Source organism: Triturus cristatus, chromosome 2_1 (assembly GCF_964204655.1).
Source record: "Triturus cristatus chromosome 2_1, aTriCri1.1, whole genome shotgun sequence".
Classification (NCBI taxonomy): domain Eukaryota; kingdom Metazoa; phylum Chordata; class Amphibia; order Caudata; family Salamandridae; genus Triturus; species Triturus cristatus.
In genome coordinates, this window is record NC_140581.1 from 923,224,206 (window position 1) to 923,243,844 (window position 19,639).

At 45.0% G+C, this 19,639-nt stretch overlaps 1 long non-coding RNA gene across 3 annotated transcripts in view; it reads right to left on the reverse strand.

Annotated features, from left to right (window-relative positions):
* LOC146866099 (uncharacterized) overlaps positions 1-18,648 on the reverse strand; it is a 281,686-nt gene extending 263,038 nt beyond the window's left edge. For all 3 annotated transcript variants that reach the window (XR_014976764.1, XR_014976762.1, XR_014976763.1), the window contains exons 1-2: positions 18,550-18,648; positions 16,663-16,782 (exon numbers count right to left, since the gene is read on the reverse strand). This is a non-coding gene — a long non-coding RNA (uncharacterized LOC146866099). The remainder of the gene's footprint in view (positions 1-16,662; positions 16,783-18,549) is intronic.
* Between the last annotated feature and the right edge of the window lie 991 nt (positions 18,649-19,639).

Consider the following 19,639-nt stretch of genomic DNA (forward strand, 5'->3'; position numbering starts at 1 on the left):
TACAGCTTTAACACCATTGGTCCCACCCCACTGTAGATCCAGGGCTATCCTCTGTTGCCGTTAAAAATCCGCAAACACTGGGTTGGATGAACAAGGCAGAGTTCACACACTGCACCCTACTTTCTAGTACACAGAGCTAAAGGCCTCATGTTGACATCAGTGCTATGGTGCTGACCTATTCAACCCTCTGGTCTTACCCCTACTGTGTGCATTCAAAGGAAATACACAGTGAAGATTAGAGATTGGCATAGGTTTGAGAACAGCTTCTGTGTAAACAAGCCCTGGTAAAGTTAGTATGAAGATGTTTTGCATAAAAGCATAATAAAACCGTCAACAGCTGCTTCATATGTCCTCTAACGGTTAAGTAATCTGCAAAAGGTTTCTACAGAAACTGCAGCTATTCCCAGTATGTCACAGTCAAAATGTGTGCACAGCTATAGTTACAATTTAATTTGGGTGGAGTTGCTAAAAACCCTTCCACATTGAATATGTTCGAAAAAACCCACAGAAATTAGGTTATTGTTATTTTTGCTCGGAATATCTGTTTGTATGCTTAAAAAACCTTTGAAATTCACTTAAAAATAATACTGGTAAAGTGCAGTTATGGATACAAAACAAAACATTTTTTTTTTTTAAATTAATAAATTATTGGTTGGAAACCTAACCATAACTTGGACCCTTGTCATGCAGTGCTTTTGACCTCATATATTTTATAACTCATGGCATGTTAAGTGATATCATTGACAACATTGCTAATAATATTTCGAATTGCATCATTGATGACTTTAGAAATTATACCAATTATCTGCATTGGTCATGGGAATTGGGAGTTATGCACAGGGATTTAGACCGTGTCCAGTCCTTTGTGAGCAACTAATCCACAGTGCATATAACCTTCGGCAGCGTGCAGCAAAGTCTGGCTATTGAGTCTACGCCTTCAATTAGGTCATATGAACAACATTCCACATTTGGTTAACACACACTTCATGCAGTTCTCAGCTGTGCACAGCAGAGTTTAGTCTTCAGGCCACATTTACATCTACACCTTGAGCGAAATCGTCTTTAAGTGGCTCACTCCTACACTGTACATCCTTGAGCCATTTGCAGTGAAACACAATCTTCAGTGAAGTCTTACATCCACCAATCCACAGCTAATAAACCCTCATTCTACTCATTTCTCCATAGTACTGGGTTTTGAATGAATATCTTGGTCATGCACTAAACCCCCACAGGCAAGTAATCCTTGGTGCATGCAACCTTTGACTTTACTCTGGGCTGCTTGGCAAGAGGCTTTGGCCAACACCGGCTGCACATGGCCTTTACCCTGCCTACACTCAATATTTTCCTGGCAGTCAATCCCTGCAGCATATGGTCTATATAACTCCATGGACTAGTCTATGTCCAATCCATGCACAAGTCCCTGTACAGACAGTAATCCTATGCTATATATGCCCAAGAGCCTTTTTGCCTATTTTGTTTTTTAAAACTTTAAGGTTCATAGAGTAATGTGAACAGCAGGATCATGGATGATGTCATCAGTAGGCCTGGGTGGTGAACTTCGCCCCGTTCATGGAGTTTGCGGAGTTTTCTGTACTCCGCACTCCGCTGAGCTCGCAGAGTGCAGAAAACTCAGCTTTGCGATGGGCATGGGAGTTTTTTCTCCACTTGCGATTGCGAACGGTAAGTTTACGATTGCGAAAGGTAAGTTCACGAGCACGAGCTGCCGCTCGGATAGAATTTCTACCCGAGCGGCAGGAATACCAGCACAAACTGCAGTTCGCACTGCACTCCGCCACTAGTGGAACTTCGCAGAGTTTTTTTGAGACTTTGTGGAGTTCCCTGTAGCAAAACCCCGTGAACTACGCCCAGACCTGGTCATCAGTGACACTATCAATGATATAGTTAGAGGTGTCATCAGCGATGTCATCAATGATGTCATTTTACATGTCATCAATGATGTAGCATGTCATATTAGTGCATGCCAGGGGTGCAAGTTATAGTTAGTTTACTGAACCATAACCAGCAAATTTAAATGAATTTTCGTTTTTGGTTTGTAATCATAACTGCTTGTGTAGTTATAGTAGGTCAGAGCTTCACTGAAAAATTAATGTTTTAGTTTTTTTTAATACATTTTGGAATAATTCGATGTATCTGCATGAAATATTGCCCCCCAAAAAATTCACCCACTTTTGGCTTGGGATGGCAAGTTTTGTTCAGTTCTGTCAGGCATTGGTCCAAAAATATGAGGGGGGGTTCAAAAAGTGACTTTTTCTATTTTGATTTCCATAGGACTCTTTGCTCTCTGATATACATCAAACTTTGCATGAAAGTAGTACTTAACTCCAGGAAGTAGCTTTTAAGCAACATTGTTTGCGGTGCATGAAGGGGCTAAATTATAGAGATAATAGAAGCGTTATTGTCAGGCCTGGGCATAGTTCGCAGAGTTTTGCAACGCGGAACTCTGTCAAGTTACAAAAAAACTCTGCGAAGTTGCACGAGTGGCGGAGTGCAGTGCGAACTGCACTTTGTGCTGATATTTCTGCCACTCGGGTAGAAATTCTACCCGAGCGGCAGCTCGTGCGTGCGAACTTACCGTTCGTGATCGCAAACTTAGCGCTCGCGGTCGCGAGTGGGGAAATAACTGCAGTGCACATCGCGAAGTGGAGTTTTCTGCACTCCGCAAGCCCCGAGGAGTGCAGAGAAAACTCCGCAAACTGCGAACGGGGCGAAGTTCACCGCCCAGGCCTAGTTATTGTACAAAGGTCTGAGAAGCCAGATCTGCAGAGATTTATGGACTTTAAGTAAAAAAATGATTCAAATCTGATTGGATGATAGAGATTTTTCCTCCTGTCATCCATTTTAGGCTAGTGGCCCTAATGTCAACTTCACAGAACTAAACCTTTCTGATTGGCTGCTACCACTTCAGTAAAAATGCTGTTGTTTCCATTAGAGTAAACTGGGACTCATCTGTGCATCCTATAAAAAAAATTGAAAGGACATAACAGGTGGCAGGCAAAACATAGCAAACGCAAGGAGATGTTGGACGGAGCACTGAAACTTTTCAGACACTCTGGTTTGAATTCATAATTGTTCTTTAGCTCATTTTGCCACCCCAGTTCAGATCCATCTATATGAAAATCAGTCTTGACCCTGTGCCTCATGGAAACAGTCCAACATGAACTGCCAAGCCCGGTCTTCCCTGGACCGGAAAGAAGCATCTTGAGATCATTTTGGGGTAAAATCCCTCATCAGCCAGGCTAGCTTGAACCCAGTGGCAAAGTGAGCAAGGATCCCAAGCCTAGGCATACCCTGCCAACATAGGACAAACAGAGCAAATAGAAGGAGATGATGGATGGAGCGCTGAAACTTTTCAGACACTCAAGTCCAGTCACAGATCTGGGTTGTAACCGTCATCATTCTTTAGCTCACTTTGCCATCCCAGTTTAGACCCAGCTATATGCAAATTAGTCTTGACCCTGTGCCTCATGGAAATAGTCCAACCCAAAAAGCCAAGCCAGGACTTTCCTGGACCGCAAACAAGCATCCCGGGACCAGTTTCGGGGTAACACCCCTCATCAGCCAGGCTAGCTTGACTCCAGTGGCAAGGGACCCACGTCTGGGCATACCCTGCCAACTTAGGGCGAACAAAGCAAACACAAGGAGATAATGGACGGAGCGCTGAAACATTTCAGACACTCACCCCGGTTCAAAGATCTGGGTTGAATCCATAGTTTTTTCGCTCACTTTGCCAACCCAGTTCAGACCCAGCTATATGCAAATCCGTCTTGACCCTGTGTCTCATGGGAACAGTCCAGCCCAAACTACCAAGCCAGGTCTTCCATGGGTCAGAAACAAGCATCCTGGGACAAGTTTCGTGGGTAGCACCCTTCATCAGCCAGGCTAGCTTGATTCCAGTGGCAAAGTGAGCAAGGGACCCAAGTCTGGGCATACACTGCCAACTTAGGACGAACAAAGCAAACACAAGGAGATGATGGATGGAGTGCTGGACCGTTTCAGACACTCACCCCAGTCACAGATATGGGTTGTATCCATCATTGTTCTTTATCTCACTTTGCCAACCCAGTTTAGACCCAGCTATATGCAAATCAGTCTTGACCCTATGCCTCATGGGAATAGTCCACCCCAAACTGCCAAGACAGGTCTTCACTGGAGTGCAAACAAGCATCCTGGGACCATTTTTGGGGTAACACCCCTCATCAGCCAGGCTAACTTGAATCCAGTGGTAAAGTGAGCAAGCGACTCATGTCTAGGCATACCCTGCCAACTTAGGGCAAACGCAAGGAGATGATGGATGGAGAATTACAACTTTTCAGACACTCATCTCCAGTCACAGATCGGGGTTGAATCCTTCATCGTTCTTTAGCTCACTTTACCAACCCAGTTCAGACCCAGCTATATACAAATCCTTCTTGACCCTGTTCCTCATCGGAACAGTCCAGCCCAAACTGCCAAGCCAGGTCTTCTCTGGACCGGAAACAAGCATCCTGGGACCAGGTTCGGGGTAACAACACTCATCTGCCAGGCTAGCTTAAATCCAGTGGCAAAGTGAACAAGGAACCCACGTCTGGGCATACCCTGCCAACTTAGGACGAACAAAGCAAACAGAAGGAGATGATGGATGGAGTGCTGAAAGTTTTCAGACACTCACTCCCAGTCACACATCTGGGTTAAATTCCATCATTGTTCTTTAGCTCACTTTGCAACCCCAGTTCAGACCCAGCTATATGCAAATCAGTCTTAACCCTGTGCCTCATGTGAATAGTCCAACCCAAACTGCCAAGACAGGTCTTCACTGGACTGGAAGCAAGCATCCTGGGACCAGTTCTAGGGTAACACCCCTCATCAGCCGGGCTCGCTTGAATCCATTCGCAAAGTGAGCAAGGGACTCATGTCTAGGTATACCGTGCCAACCTAGGGCAAACAGAAGGAGTTGATGGATGGAGCATTGAAACGTTTCAGACACTAACACCCAGTCACAGATCTGGGTTGTATTCTTCATCGTTCTTTAGCACACTTCGCCATCCCAGTTCAGACCCACCTATTTGCAAATCAGACTTGACCCCGTACCTCATGGGAATAGTCCAACCCAAACAGCCAAGCCAGGTCTTCCATGGACTGCAAACAAGCATCCTGGGAACAGTTTCTGGGTAACACCCATCCATCAGCCAGGCCAGCTTGATTTCAGAAGCAAAGTGAGCTAGGGAACCACGTCTGGGCATACCCTGCCAACTTAGGGCGAACAAAGCAAGCATAAGGAGATGATGGATGGAGCATAGAAACTTTTCAGACACTCACCCCCAGTCACAGGTCTGCGTTGAATCCATCTTCGTTCTTTGCTCACTTTGCCAACCCAGTTTAGGCCCAGCTATATGCGAATCAGTCTTGACTCTGTTCCTTCAGGGAACAGTCTAGCCTGAGCTACCAAGCCAGGTCTTCCCTGGACCGCAAACAAGCATCCTCAGACCGGTATCGGGGTAACACCTCTCATCAGCCAGGCTAGCTTGAATCCAGTGGCAAAGTGAGCAAGGGACCCACGTCTGGGCATACCCTACCAACTTAGCGTGAACAAAGCAAACACAAGGAGATGATAGACGGAGCACTGAAACATTTCAAACACTCACCCCGAGTCACAGATCTGGGTTGAATCCATCATCATTTTTTAGCTCACTTAGCAACCCAGTTCAGACCCAGCTATATGCAAATACGTCTTGACCCTGTCCCTCATGGGAACAGTCTAGCCCAAACTGCCAGGCTAGGTCTTCCCGGAAACAAGCCTCCTGGGACCAGTTTTGGGGTAACACCCCTCATTAGCTAGGCTAGCTTGAATCGAGTGGCAAAATGAACAAGGGACCCACGTCTCGGCATACCCTGCCAACTTAGGGCAAACAGAGCAAACAGAAGGAGATGATGGATGGAGTGCTGAATGTTTTCAGACATTCACCCCCAATCGCACATCTGGGTTAAATTCCATCATCGTTCTTTAGCTCACTTTGCAACCCCAGTTCAGACCCAGCTATATGCAAACCAGTCCTGACCCTGTGCCTCATTGGAATAGTCCAACTCAAACTTTCAAAGCAGGTCTTCACTGGACTGGAAACAAGAATCCTGGGACCAGTTTCGGGGTAACACCCCTCATCAGCCAGGCTAGCTTGAATCCTGTGGCAAAGTGAGCAAAGGACTCATGTCTACTCATACCCTGCCAACTTGGGGCAAACACAAGGAGATGAGGGGCGGAGCATTAAAACTTTTCAGACCCTCACCCCCAGTGACAGATTTGGGTTGAATACATCATCGTTCTTTAGCTCACTTTGCCACCCCAGTTCAGGCACAGCTATATGCAAATCAGTCTTGACCCTGTGCCTCTTGGAAATAGTCTAGCGTGAACTGCCAAGCCAGGTCTTCTCTGGACCGGAAACAAACATCCTGGGATAAGTTTTGGGGTAACACCCCTCATCCGCCAGACTAGCTTGAATCCAGTGGCAAAGTGAGCAAGGGACCTATGTCTGGGCATACCCTGTCAACTTAGAGCAAAAGAGATGATGGACGGAGCGTTGAAACATTTCAGACAATGACCCCCTGTCGCAGATCTGGGTTGAATTCATCATCACTCTTTAGCTAACTTTGCCAACCAAGTTCAGACCCAGCTATATTCAAATCCATCTTGATCCTGTGCCTCATGGGAACAGTTCAGCCCGAACTGCCAAGCCAGGTCTTTCCTGGACCGCAAACAAGCATCCTGGGACCAGTTTTGGGCTAACACCCCTCATCAGCCAGGCTAGCTTGAATCCAGTGGCAAAGTGAGCAAGGGACCCACGTCTGGGCAATCGCTGCCAACTTAGGGTGAACAAAGCAAACACAAGGAGATGATGGATGGAGCACTGAAACCTTTCAGACACTCAACCCCAGTCACAGATCTGGGTTGTATCCATCATCGTTCTTTAGCTGACTTTGCCACCCCAGTTCAGACCCAGCTATAAGGAAATCAGTCTAGACCCTGTGCCTTATAAGAATAGTCTAACCGAGACTGCCAAGCCAGGTCTTCCCTGGACTGCAAAGAAGCATCCTGGGACCAGTTTTAGGGTAACACCCTTCATCAGCCAGGGTAGCTTTAATCCAGTGGCAAAGTGAACAATGACCTATGTCTGGGCATACCCTGTCAACTTAGTGCGAACAAAGCAAACACAAAGAGATGCTGGACGGAGCGTTGAAGCTTTTCAGACACTCACCCCCAGTGACAGATCTGGGTTGAATTCATCATCGCTCTTTAGTTCACTTTGCCACCCCAGTTCAGACTCAGCTATATGCAAATCCGTCTTGACCCTGTGCCTCATGGGAACAGTTCAGTCCGAATTACCAAGCCAGGTCTTTCCTGGACCAGAAACAAGCATCCTGGGACCAGTTTCAGGGTTACACCCCTCATCAGCCAGGCTAGCTTGAATCCAGTGGCAAAGTGAGCAAGGGACCTAAGTCTGGGTATACCCTGCCAATTTAGGGTGAACAAAGCAAACGCAAGGAGATGATGGATAGAGTGCTGAAACTTCTCAGACACTCATTCCCAATCACAGATCTGGGTTGTATCCATCATCGTTCTGTAGCTTACTTTGCCACCCCAGTTCAGACCCAGCTATATGCAAATCAGTCTTGACCCTGTGCCTCATGGGAACAGTCCTGCCTGACCTACCAAGCCAGGTCTTCCTTGGACCGCAAACAAGCATCCTGGGACCAGTTTCGGGGTAACAACTCTCATCAGCCAGGCCAGCTTGAATCCAGTGGCAAAGTGAACAAGGGATCCATGACTGACATGGGTCCCTGCTACAAGTTTTCACAAAAAAGTCACACATTTCTTGTACTGGAAAACTAAACTGTAAAAGCTGTGTAGTGAGCACAAACTATTGTGCACACAACATTTCTGACACTGTGTAACTCAGTGTTGTATTTTGATACAGGTTTGAGAGCAGTATGTGACCTCCTCACTGCTTACCAAAGGTTCCTCACCATGAAAAGCCTCACACTTGTTAGGAACGCTCATTGGTGTGTCACAATCCACACATTCACGCTAAGATGATGATGCTCCAAAGACCAGTATTCACAGCAACATGCTGAAAATGTACTATGAAGTCAGATAAAAAAAAGGCAGGAACACGATGCCATTCAGTCATAAACTGTCACCAATTCTTCCAGCCTATTTTCCAAAAGTGTATTGTATTCAGCAATAGGGTGACAAAATGATTTCAGGTCATTACAGACACTGTTTTCATTCTTAAACATATCCCGCCACGAATTGCAAGCCCTAGACTTAGACATTTAAGAAGCATTTACTTTACTACAAGGCTGTACTGAAGTTGTATATGCAGCAGCAGATATGATCAGAGGAAAAGACACTTAAGAGAAGTCCTAAGCCAGTAAAGCGCACTTCTTTGAATGTTTTGGACATTTCAATCACTGCTCCAAAAGTACAACTGCCAGGCTCCTCACATACCACAACTGTTATGGTTTGCATCATGGTTATTGTCAGCGACTCACAAATTATTTAGGGGCAAACTTCAGTTTCGCAAGGGATGACCTAGAGAAAGGTAAAGGAACAATGGTTCTCTGCTATCAGTCAGGGCTTTAGCATACCACACATTCACTCTACTATGTTACTTTGAGTACCATAACGAGGAGGACTATTACAAATTACGAACCTGGTGTAAGGTGTTCTGATTACCTATATAGGTATATCAGCTAAAATCAAACATTATAAAATAAATTCCATATTCAATTACATGTCTGCTAAAATGTTGGGGGACTCAAAATTCTCGGTTAGGATTGGGCAGAACTTATAGTAAATTTTTACCCTGTCTCTGGTGCACAAAATCACATTCTGTGAAGTCTACCAACACAATTTGCACTGGAATTTACCTGTAGATCATATGGGCAAGCATACACAGGGTGCACAATTAGCATTTGAGCCATAATCCTGGTTCTGACATAAACAGGTCCTCATGCCCAAATTTAGATTTGAGCTGGCAAGATGATTTAACACCAACGTCCGTTAAATAGAAGTCAAAATGAGGCTTGTGAAAATTCAGACTAAAATAGTTAAGAATCAAGAGGACACAAACAATCATACTTTTTATTACCCGCTGAAGGTAGGGGCATTGACATGGCAACCACCCCTGCAACAACACCAACGCCTGCCAGGACCACACAAATGTCTGCCAGGAACCCTAGCCCAACATATGTGGGTTGCGTCATTGGGTCTACAAGTCTACAAGAGCATGAGGACCTGCCAGTACCCCCAAGCCTGTCAGTTGCTCATTGAGGGGGGGTGTTATCAGTGTGCCCCAACAATGCAAGAAGGTGGGCACAAGGCATTGAGTACCTGTCATAGTAGGAGCATTGACATGGATCCTCTCTCACAGCAGCATAAATGCCTGCTGCTAACCCAAGCCTTGCACTTACCTACTCAGGCTTCATCAAGTTGGGGCATTGTTTTGGCCCCTGCCTGCCACTGCACACAAGTATAAAAGTATGCTGGGACCACAAGTCTGGCAGATGAACACTTAGAAGCCAAGACAGTGGGTTCTGACATGTCGCCAGACAAGCAACAGAAAAACATCTTCCAAGACACCAAACCCAGCAGGTGCACACTAAAGAGCCTGCAAGGGATGTGGACACTGGCATACCCTCACCTCAGTGACAGTATAAATGGAATCCAGCTGTTGTAAATAACAACACAAAACAGGAATGATATCCAGAACTCAGTGGTTTAATTCGAAACACAATAGCACACTACCACCCTGGTAGAATAACTGTCTACCCCAGAATGCTCCATCAGGACATTCTAATACAAGGTTCCATTACAAATGGAACTACAGTAAGCCCACAACACATCTTCCCCCATAACAAACCTACATGAGAAATAAAATGCATTGCTTAAAAATACAGAATAGATATGAATAAAAAAAATAAAAGCAAAAAATAAAATTACTAAGACAATACATATTCACATAAGTACAAGGGGAGAACAATATTCCTGACATTGTGTACCCTTCTAAACAGCTGATGAAGTGTTGCTAGGTTCAGGTGAAGTGCCACTGGGTTTAGACACCCCGTGCAGACCATAACCACCCCCCTTCATCAGCAGGGTCAGCATCAGTACTGGGAGATTGCATACTGACGTGCAAAGGCCAGGAATCTCCACACTCATCTGTCCATGACTCAGTTTGACTAGTGCCCCACAACCATCAAGCAACATAATTACCAATGACCTCTCCCAGTGGGTTTTCCTCACTCGCATCAAAACCGGCAACAAAATTATTCTCTTCATTATTTGTATCATGACTGCACTCAACACTCCCTCTAATGAGAGCCACTTTACTTTTACTCCACCATTTATCATTTTGCACCAAAATGGAATGATTGGACACTTTCATCAACCGTGCAGCAAGGAAGAACTTTGAACCAAGGGCTTTATTAATGAAGAACTTGCGCCGCCGGTGCGTCACTTTTAAAATGGTAAAAAGTGACATACCGGGGGTGCAAGGACTTCATAAATAAGGCCCCAAGTCTTTTTTTTCCCCGGGGCCTCTTAATCTTCTCCACATCACCAACATGAAAAATCACCTCCTTGACATTGTGATAGGTGTCATACCTTGCCTTGGACTTTACTTGCTTTTTGCTCACCTTGCACCACAGTTTCTCGCACTTAGGAATTCTCAAACTCACTGCAGTCTTATCTAGCACCCACATGGGAGATAAATCACAGGAAGAATGCCTCACTCTTAATAATACAAAGGGAGCAAAACCTGTAGCGGCATGTGGTGTGTTACAATAGCTCCACAGTCTATCCTGGACTGCCCTTATCACATCTGCCCCAGCACCTGAAGCCAACTGGACAGTCTTCTTCACCATATAGTTAACCCTTTCTACCATCCTATTACCTTGGGATTATACAGAGCTAGGGTGAAATGCCTAATTCCTTGGTCATCAATGAATTCTTGCATGGCATTAGATTTAAACTGCACCCTATTGTCTGTGACTATAACCTGAGGAAAGCCTTTCCTCTCAAACAATGAGGACACAAACCCTACCACTGCTTCCATATTGGGTTCCTTCATAAACCTGCACACCACCCATTTGGAGAAATAGTCCACAACAACCAGTCTATTTGTCAGCTTGACTACAACTGGTACACTGATTGACCCACATATCCACTTTCATTGTCCATTCCAGGCTAGCATTAAAAATCACATACCCTATTTTTGATCCCAGGTCTGCCAACATGACCATGATCAGCCAGATCGATGAAGAGCTTCTATAGAGAGACTAAAGGTATAAGCCTGTTTCCACACAACACCAACTTGCTTACAATGGACAACTCATCTTTAACCTTGTGAAAAGTCCCCACTGACATTCCTCTCAAGAGGCCAACCATTCAAGATGAACCCTGTCCACCTAATGTGCCCAGTACCTTGTCCCACACTTCCAACTGCTCCTTCTCATCGTGTGTGAATAAAAGTATGCCTTTAACCTTGTGAAAATGTCCTCACTGACATTCCTCTCAAGAGGCCAACCATTCAAGATTAACCCTGTCCACCTAATGTGCCCAGTACCTTGTCCCACACTTCCAACTGCTCCTTCTCATCGTGTGTGAATAAAAGTATGCCATCCTGATGTGACAAAATATGTTTGATGTCCCCTAAATGTTTGAACATAATTTTCTGGAAGACTGATGCATCCTCAGGAACACATACACCCCAAAAAGTGTATTAAATGTAGTCTAAGACCAGGAATTGGGACATAAATATATTTGGTGATAGGCCATCCTGGGATCAATGGTAGAAAATACCATGGAATCACCCAACTCTGTTAGCATTTCCTCGATTTTGGGGATGGAAAAACAATCTACTAGTATGTTCTTGTTAAGAGACCTGAGGGCCTGCAGAGCCACTCTAGGGAGTCACAGGTTTACTGACCTTGTTAGTGCACAATTTGTCCAGATGCACCTTCAGCTGTTCCCTGACACTCAAGGCAACATTTCAAGCTCTATGCACCACTGGTCAAGCATATTTTTTTCAATCTAATTTCATGCTTGAACCCCTTTTTCTAACCCTAGGTGATCCTGAAACATGGCATCAAGACTCACCAACAACTCTATCAAAGTTTGAGGTAGGCGCCTGTTACTTAAAGGTGAATTGTCAGACTTATGGGGTAGCTCTACCTGATTCACAAGCGATATTGGATACCCAGTACCAGGGCCTATCACCATCCCAAGCACTCCCTGATCTCTCCAACCCAGAATACCGTAACCCTTGACCACAAAATAGATTTTGGTGGAAATGGTCCTACCCTTAAATGTAAGAGCATCTACAAAGAACCCTTTCAGATCAATCCTATGGCCACTGGGTATATATCGGGAGGCAACAGATGGATGGAATGCCACTCAGCTCAGTATAACTTGTCGGTAATTGTGTTAATGGGTGAACCTGAATCTACTTTGACTTTTAACTTAGTTGTCTCTATTGAGACATCACATATGGGATCTCCACTACCTGCTTTCTCTTGCATAGTCTCTACCATTTGATAGAGAAAATTACACTGGTGTCTAACTCTTCTGCTAAATCACTACAGGATTGAGAATCTTCATCCCTTACCAACCCAGCCTTTTGGTCACCCCTGCATAACTTAGTGTAATGCCCTACTTTTCTACATTTCAGACATGGCTTATTAGCTACTGGATACCTCCTAGCATTAGCCAGATGGTTGTATGAGCCACACCTTAAGCAGGTGTTATGACTCCCACCAGGTATGCCAACTTTCTTTGCATCCTTATCTGCAGTATTTTGTCTTTGACTTTGAGTGCAATTGTATGCACCTGTTCAGCTGAAATATGTTATTTGACATTGTACAACTCTTTTGAAGCTTGGGTTGATCTTTCAGTTCCTCTTGCTATTTCCAATGTTTCCTGGAGGTTGGGATTCCGGTAACATAACAATTTCTGTTGAATGTGCTTATCAAATCTGTTCCCTGAAGTAATTTTCTAGGTTGTCATCAAACTCACATGTGGAGGCTAAAACTCTCAACTCAGCTATAAAGGTGTCAATTAACTGGAATTGTGACTGAGCTCTTGTAAAAAACCAAGGCCTCTCCACTATGATACTGGTGTCATCCCTGAAATGATTCCTGAGCCTACAGATGGTTTTTGCATAAACATCCCATTCCGTGTCAGCAAGACAAAGAGCCGGGGGTAAGTGATTAAAAATGTGCTACCCTTCTCCATGTAAAAAAATGTGGAGTAGGGCCACAGCACTAAGAGTTTGCCTCGTCCTACACAGGGCACAGTCTGGTACACAATGTTGTCACCATTATTACCCGCACTTGCCAGGGAAGCTCCTGCAAATGTTTGCAGGTCAGCTCAGATGAGTTCATGTCTACATTCCAAAGATTTTAAATGCAACTGAATTTTTACAGATGTACAATAACATCATCCAGACAAATCATTTTATTCTGTGACTATGACCTAATGCAATGAGTTTACAATGCTCCCTGTAACCATAACCATATAGGGGATGATTTTCTTTCCACCTTTAGCTACACTGGTGGCTGGTGGAATTTGAAACTGGTGGGGAGTATGCAGAACAAATCAACGTATGCGAGCGAGCACAGCGAGTGAGCCTAACTGCAATAAGGAGGGTTCGGGGGGGGGTTCTCCCCCCATGAAGAAATGTTTTAAAAATTGGCATCTTTTTGGTGCGATTTTCAGCACTATTTCTGTGATAAATTGACTAAAAATTCAGTTCTTCTAGGCATTCATAAAATAAAACTCATACATTATTTCAGAGAATTTCTGGGTTGCCAAGCAAGTCTGACTTCTGAAGAGGGCTAGGGTACTAAGCAAGACTGCTTTGGCTCTACCCTTTCCAATAGAAAACACTAGTTAGCTATGTGAACAAGTTCAATGGACAAATCTGGGGTCTAGGGAGAGTCCCTCTTCTGAGAAAGAAATTTAAAAATAATAGGCAAATGGTACATTTTAAAGCAAATGAATGCAGTGATAAAGCACGGCTTATTAAGCAGTGGGAACGTATAGTCTTGAAATATTAAACACATTAAAAACTGCCCCGTATTCTCTTGCATTAATTTGTTCAACAGTTACTGTAATATGTAAATTGTTCTGCATGACAACTTTAGCCCTTTAAAATGTATGCTTGCCCAGTGTCTTGCACTGCATGCAGCATTAACTTTGGAAAAATATGCTCTAACCAGACTTCGGGAAGCACCACAGCTGCTGGCTGTAAACAGTCATAAAGAAATATGTGCAGACAGGTCTTTACGTGAGATGAAAAAAGTGGATGCTCCCTATAAAGGAACATGCCAAATACATTTCAGTGATTCCCATAGTGTGCCATCAGACCGTTATTTTGGTTTCTCTCTGAGATGTAATTTTATCCAGATAAATGGCAAAGCAACTGACATACGCCTAAAGCCTAATCTGTTTAAGATAAATGAGTAACAACAACAATGACTGATTGCTCTGGGACAACTGAACAAGTCAAGATAGCATCTCTGAATTTGTCCCATGTCAGGTGTAAACCTGCTTTCTTATTTGTGACCTAGTTACTTATTTGTTTTGAACAAAATAAAAGGTTTCATAAACACCATTTATTTTACCACAGTTCGTGCTTACATCCTTGCCAGACGTATTGAGCAACCTCTAATACCTGTGCTCCCAAGTGATATTGTGACACTTTACAGATTTGTATTTAAACAATAAATAAAAATTCTAGTGTGAACATTACCGGAGGTCACAGCTAGGTAGCCCCATCACCAATTTGGTATATCAACAATGGAAAGCTCCCTCTCCCCATATGACGGACCCTTCATTGGTGCACGGAGCCTATTTCAAAATCTTGCGAAACAAAACTCAAGATAAAATGCTTAATTTCTGCCCTCCCATTACTCTCCAAGGTGGCATTTTAAGGCACCTTGTGGACACATTTCATATGTTCCTCTTGAAGATAACACATGAGAACCTGTCCAAAGATTGACTGAAAAACATTGTTTATAACTGCCCCTTACAAAACAGAGAGGTGCCCTTTGTGAATAGGGCCCGAGCATCTATATTTTAACTGTGCCACATCAGGAGCTGTGCCTAGCTGATTTGTTGTGCGTTGCTTATTAAGACAATGGCAATCAAAAGTCCTTGATACACAGAAACACACATTGTTGGTTAGGTTATCTGAGCTGGTCGGGTGCTGGGACAGATGCAGCTTCCTTATTACCACTGGATAACTAAACTTACACCACAATACCCCGGTATGGAATTGTTCCATGGCCCTTTCCGCATGGACCCTCTATGTACAGTATGCATTGTTATGAATTTCCACAGTCCCCCGACATACACATTACTAAGAGTTTCCATATGTTTCTGTATTAAAAAGATTTATTGCTACGAGTTTCCTCCATGCTCCTGCACGTAAAGCAGACATTGGTATCGCAGTTTCAATGATGCCAATGTTTACAATGTACTTGCCAGACATAGGGATGAGAGTTTCCCTATTTCATATGTGTAGCGCATATTTGCCATAGTACTTCCCACACTGCTCGGTATACAACACACACACTCTGTTGTGCTCATGTTCAAGTCCCCCACAATGAACAGCATGCACCCTGAAAGTGTGCTCATAACACCGTGTGCGAAGCATGGGTTCATCATCACTCCACTCCTCCTTCCACTTGCTCAGTGTGCTCAGCACACATCACCACGTCATTATACTGTGCACTTTCACAGGAGCATACACTTTATATACCGCTAGAGTAGAAATGGTGACTGCATGAATGTGTACTTCATATAAATGGCAAAAGGCAATCTGTTTATGTGCTGCCCTGCACGCAATACACACATTCATTTCATGCTGGTTCCCTCTTGCCCTGATTTTAAACTGCCCAGTAGTCAGATTGCACCACCCAGGCCCCAAATTCACTATACCCGATCCAGTAACGATGGAAGTGGGCTGCAGGTAGCCAGTGCCATGACCTAGTCTAGGGGCCAGCCTGAGTCTGGGAAGGGAAGAGCAGGGCTATATCTCTCTGATGGCCCCTTGTTGAATGTCCACTATCACAGTTGTGATTTCTTAATTAGATCAAAAGAAGCGCAAATCCAAGTATTTAAATTAAAATCCTAACGTGTCTGAGGTACTCATTCAAGGCCTGCAGACCTGAGAGCTCTGTATATAAATCTTGCATACCATAGCATGCAACCACTCACCGAAAGTGAGCAATAACGGACATGTAACTGCCTGCTATCCCCAAGACATGCGTGACAGCTGCAACCGGTCAAGGTATTTAGCCAAAAGCGCTCTATATATAGCGTTGGGCTTATAGCCTTGTTTATCATTTTAAAAGTCGAACTACAAGTCCCAAGATGCTATGGGCTAAAAAGCCAGGCCCGTCTCCAGGTGTCACACATAATATGGGGATGTTAGCACCTATCAAAAGCTTGCCCCCAACATTCTCAGCAAGCTCCCACAATAAACGGGAGACACGACGCCAGAGAACCCAGAGGCACAGCATTGCCCTGAAATGGGAGAGGAGAAAGGGACACGCATGACAGTTATCGTTTTTACGACACCACACACATATAATGCTAATGCTCACCGCTGGCAGGTGTGATCTACAGTCACGAATTTGGATCCTGGCAGGGCCAGCTCAGTCTTCCATCGTTGTCAGGTCACCGGAGTTACTTTTGGAAAAAGTAACACTTGTTGTTTTCAGCGACTAGAAAATAGATATGTGAGTTATAAAGCGCTACACAAAACACGTTCATATTTTACAACCGCAGTGGGGTCATAGGACCTGGTACCTGCAGTCACACTCACAAGCGTTTTGTTGAAACCTTTCTGCTTGCTCTCAATGACTTAAATACTGTGACATGCACCCAGGACAATTACAGGCGTTTATTTCAGCATCTGTTCAATCTTAACTCTTTCCTGCTCCCGTCGGGGATGGGGGGAGTGGGGGCTCTTGTAAGGGCTCTCTCTTTCGTGTTAAGTTCTGAGGTCTCCAAAACCTGTGAGTCTTTCACTTCCAACTGAGCCCATATCCCCCAGCAGTGTAAAGGGACAACAAGCAGCCAGCATATAAATCCACTTAATGTCCTGTAGGTACATAAAATAGGCCCTCGGTTCGGCTTTGCGTTGGTCCGAAAAAGACCATCATGATATGGTCCCTGGAGCGCAAAGAAAACTTTTTTTCCATATCACCCTTTCTCAATCCTAATATCTTTGAAGCCTGTCATCGCTGTCTACCGGAAAACACAAAAAGAGACAGCCAATTGGCTATATGAAGTGTGGCGCTCATTCAGCTGGCCCCGCAACAGCGCATTGCTTTCTGTAACTCTTAGTCTTACTTTCAACTTATGAGCTAACAAAGTCAAACCTAAACTTACAGTACCATTTAAAAATGTCATACATGACATGGGAGTACTTAATTTCGTAAGGGCCCACAGCTCAAAGAAACTCTTTCCGAGCCCCTCCTCCTCCAACCTTGATATCAAGTCCGGTGTGAACTTAAGTGCGAAGTGACCCCTGTCACACGCTGCCATAGGTGACATATATAAGCAGTCCTGTTTTTTTAAATACATAAAACACTTTGTATCGTGGGGGGTTTGAGTCCAGACTAAGCCTGGGCAAAGCACTACGCTACGCTCGCGTAGTTTGCGAAGTTCGCGCTACTTCGCACTACGCAAATTGCACTTAGCACAGTGCGAACACGTGTAGCGTAGTGTTGCGTAGTGCTGCGGTCATTTTTTGCTTGCTCGCGGTCCTCAACATCAAGTTGGCGACCACGAGCAAGCAAAATGACATCCCGGCGAGACTTTTTCCTTGTTCGCGATCAGCAACATTAAGTTGGCGATCGCGAGCATGGAAAATAAACCTCCCGGTGAGATTCCCAACGCGAGGAGGTCAGGTTTCTCATTGCGAGTGGTCGCGTATGCTCGCGACCGCTCGCGATGAGAAACTACCAGTTCGCGTTGAGAAAGCTGCCGCTCGAGTACAAATCTACTCGAGCAGCAGAAAACTACAGCTCGCACTGTGCAAGATGCCATTTTCAATGATTGCACAGTACCGGTTGCTTGTCCGCACTGTGCAATCATTGAAAACGACATCTGGCACAGTGCGAACAAGGTACTACGCAGTTCGCGAAGTGCTACGCGTAGCTCGCGTAGTGCAAACTGCACTTTGCGTAGCGTCGCGAAGTGCTACTTCGCGAACTACGCCCAGGGTTAGTCCAGACTTGCAGCGTTTAATTTGAACCTCTAAGACTCAGAAGGCAACGTATTGTTGGCCAACAGGTCACCTTAAAAAAACAGACATTCGAGGAAGGGCCTACGTTCATTTCCGGACAGGTGCTCGGGATCTCTCTCAAAAGGAAGCAACCAAAACGCAGTGACCTTTTATTGTTCAAAACACTAACAAATCTAACTCCAGCCCTTGACGTTTTACCGTGTCACACTGCTCCCAGAAGCCCCTTGATGACACTTACCTGAGGCGAGCAGAGCCAGTCCCAGAACCTTGAGGTGGGACATCACTCCCGGGCGCATGAACTGCAGGTGCCTCAACCCCGGATGCAGCCACTTCTGAGTCCGGACACAGCACAGGCATCCGTACCCCACCCAGGCTGTCAGTCAAGGAACCTGCTCTTCAGGTTCTGACGCATGGCCTATCTGAACTTTGCCTCTTCTTTAAAGGAGTACCACCTGACACAGAGTATTTTAGTGTCTCGAAGCTCAGCCGATGCACAATGTATTCACAAACAAATCCGCCCAACCCTTCCACATAATATGTTAACAATTGCCCGTACCCACTTTTGTCTACACAAGTCTGCACCTTTGCTTCTCATGTTTTATCAAGGATAGTTACAACATGCATTACTCCAGGCACGTTCAGGCAATCTGGGAAATAGCTTCACAAACTAAACACCAAGCAAGGGTGAAGAATGGCAGGCTGCGTAAATGTTATGGTACCAGGTGTGCATAGCGCTGTATTGTCATTAGCATGGCATCGCGGCGCCATGTCCGCTTTCTATTAAAAGTATTCCACTTATTTAAGGAATACTTTTGGCAATGATGTAATTAGACTAACCATGAAATACCTCTGAAATCAAAAATGAATACGACCAGCTGCTTCAAATGTTCCTTCAGTGGATACACTGTGAGAGGGGTTTGTCAAATTAACCAAATAGGCAGTCGCGGCTCGCAGTTGCAATACTCGCGGTGGGGGGACGGGACTGGGAGGAGAGGTCGCGCGGGGGTGGGGGGAGGAGAGAGGTCACACGGGGGCCTAGGGAGTTTGCATTTTAAAAAAAATACAAAAAGAAAACTTACCTCACCGGGTCTGCGTTGGCACCTTCTGAACAGGAACTGGGAACAGTCACGTCACACCCCTTTCAGCCAATACTGGCGCTGCTCAAGGATTGGCTTAGCAGGGGCAGGGCTACTCGACGCCCACCTGCCCATTAGGAGGCTGAGGGTTGCCGTGTTGATCAACCCTCGCTCTCCTAATGCGCAGCCGCCAGCCACAGCTAACACTAGTGCGCATGACTGGACACGGCGGAAAAATTCTCCGACCTAACC